This window comes from Etheostoma cragini, chromosome 16 (genome assembly GCF_013103735.1).
Source record: "Etheostoma cragini isolate CJK2018 chromosome 16, CSU_Ecrag_1.0, whole genome shotgun sequence".
Taxonomy (NCBI): Eukaryota; Metazoa; Chordata; class Actinopteri; order Perciformes; family Percidae; genus Etheostoma; species Etheostoma cragini.
Genome location: NC_048422.1, coordinates 3,190,023 through 3,193,221, shown reverse-complemented (window position 1 = coordinate 3,193,221; position 3,199 = coordinate 3,190,023).

The window sequence follows — 3,199 nt, the reverse complement described above, 5'->3', positions numbered from 1 at the left end:
TATAACAGTTTATGCCTCTTGATGTAATCCACCACTGATTTTAAGGTGTGTTTTGGAGCATTATCCATTTGGAGAAGCCATTCTATCTTTAACTTCAGCTTTTTCACAGATGGCCTCAAGTTAGCATCTAAACTTTTCTGAAATTTATTGAATCCATTTTTCCTTCTACTTGTGAAATGTTCCCTGTGCTTCTAGCTGCAATACAACCCCAAAGTATGATTGATACACCCCTATGCTTAACAGTTGAACAGAGGTTCTCAATGCGGCCAAAAAGTTAAATTTTAACCTCATCGGTCCAGAGAATGTTTTTCCACACAATGCATCAGGCTTGTCTATACGTTCATTTGTTCATAGAAGAGGTTTTCTTCTGATGACTCTTCCATGAAGACCATATCTGTACAAGTATCTCTTAATAGTGGAATGGTGTACCACAACTTCAGCGTCTGGAGGTCTTTCTGGATGGATCGTGAAGTCAAACGTGGGTTTGGACTTGCTTTTTTCCCAATCCTGCGAGCTGTTCTGTCTGATGTTTTTCTTGGTTTTCCAGATCTTGCTTTAACTTCCACTGTTCCTGATGATGGCCATTTCATAATTACATTCCGAACAGAGTATTTTGGCATCTGAAAACGCTTTGCTATCTTCTTATAGCCTTCTCCTGCTTTGTGAGCGTCAACTATTTTCAGTTTCAGTTCTCTAAACTAACTGCTTAGAAGAAGCCATGGTGCTGATTGTTGGGACAAGGTCAGATGAGTCCAGGCATTTAAAACCTTAATATTGACATCACCTGGTCTTTCCAGACGATGACTGAGAACAATCCATGACACTGTCATGTCTCAGCTTTCCAAAGGGGACGGTGCATGCTAGAAACTCTGCAGGGTGCCCCAACTTTTGCAGACGCCATTTTTTGTTGTTGTTATTTTCAAAGAGTAAATGATGGAAATCTAACTTTTTGTGACATATTATACGAATGTCTAATCTGCCCCACTGTATTTAGATTGGCCACCCGAAAAATAACAACACAACCAGTCACTAGAGCAAGGATCCCCAAAATGACACTGTTGTTTAGAGACCCAGTCAGTGTATGGAAAGGTTTGGGATGGATGGGTGCATGGGTGGCAGCATGGATGGATAGGTGGGAGGATGGAATGGTAGGTGGGTGGATGGATGGATAGTGATGGATGGGTGGGTGGATGAGTGGGTGGGTGGGTAGATGAGTGCATGGATAGGTGGTTGGATGGATTGATCAATTGGTGGGTGAGTGGGTGAATGGATTGGTGGATGGATGGTGGACAGGATTGGTTTGATTGGTTTCCAGCTAACAGTCAATGTGGGTTCTTTTAAACCAGACCGACCTCACACAGAAAACAACCATATAGGTTGATTTTGCAAGCAGCCACTTCTTGTAGTCTTAGTAATTGTCGTTGGAGCAGACAAGAAAGTTAGTGGACAAAGTATAAGAAACTCCATATAAATAGGCAAGTTTGTGAGGTGGATTGCTCTAATAAACAAAGGGCTTGGACTCAGGAGACCCAGTTAATTTCATTGTGTGAAACCAAAAGACAACCGTGTTTTTTTTAAAATTTACTGACTTTTACAGAACTAAATCCATATCGTAGTTAAGTCTCATTTTATGTGTCTCATTTTAAGCCAGTCCCAAGTATTTTTGTTACCAGTCCCAGATAACGTGCCAAACATTGAAGCATTGAAATTAGAGCTGTTGCTGTAATGTTACTTCCCCACTGCTCGTTTGGCCGATGCTGCAAAACTTCACCTCCCTACAAAGGATTGTTGAGGCCAATACCAATACAGATGTTTGGTTATTTAAAAATCCGATATTAATATATTTTGGCGGAAAAAAAGAATCTAGAAACGCGTAACAAAACAGATTTCTCAAACTATCTCTCTAATTAGTTATTTGTAGTTCTTTATGAGTTCTCACTAAAATAATATGATGATAATTAGTTTTGTTTTATTTTTTTAATATTTATTTATGATTCTGATGAATAAATGACAAATCCCGATACAGATCGTGAAATGCCTAAAATATATAACATATAATGCCTAAGGCTCTACTTCCTACAAAGTTTACATGGAAGTTGGTTCTTTGCCAATGGCAACTGTAAACAACTGCTGCCTCTGTGAACATCCATCTACGTGGATTTGAATGGAAATGGCCTTTATATCGATTTTATATTTGATGCCCCCATCGCTCCGTAACTTAAACCAAGAGCTGTGAGTGTCTTAACATAACCATCATCTGCATCCAATATGATTTATGTGCCACAAGACATGGAAGGGAAACACATTAAATAAGCTGTCAGTAAAAATGTACAAAACGTTTTGTAGATGCGGTCATAAAAAGTGTTTCCATGCGGTGTTGATAAAGATGTGATGTGTTTAGTTGCAACATATTTGCTTTTGCAAATGAATAGAATAGGCCGAGTTGGTCAGTGGAAAGATAGCTAAGATCTGCTGTGCGCTCTGCTCACACACACACACACACACACACACAAGCATACACACACATTCAAGGAAAAGGAAATGCTTGAAGGACGGTCTTACTCATATATAAAACTCCAGAGAGATTCAATGTGTGAGATGTGAGATAGTGAGGCCTTCACTTTGCTGACAGCTACTGCTCAGCCTACCCATAATCCCCAGCAGGACTGTGGCTGGCGTTGGCGTGTTGATCCCTGAATGTATGCTGCAGGGTGTGTGTGTATTAATATTCAGTGGGCTGGGAGGGGGTTAAAGAGAAAAGAGGAAGAAGAAAAAGTACATATGGAGCCTGAGTTAACTAGACTACATTTATTATGTTGGATTGGTCCGTTTAGCTGAGGGCAGACGGTAAAGTACAGGCAACAGATCCTCATTTCAGTGAAAAGGCATTCATTTTTTTTTATTATTATTATTATTATTATTATTATTATTTAAACTCACCCAACAGTTCAATAAAATGTATGAAGCTACACATAGCAGAACCCATTTAAACTATGACTAAACATTGTTGAAATCATTAAGGAAATAAAATCGCAAGAAGGAAATCTTGCCTACGTTCTCCGTGGCAACGCCCCTCCTCCATCTTCATGCTCCGCTGACTCTGATTGACACATACCAACCCCCAAAACACACACACACACAAACACACACACTCACACACACACACACACTGGTGACTAAACATGTACACTAAATATGA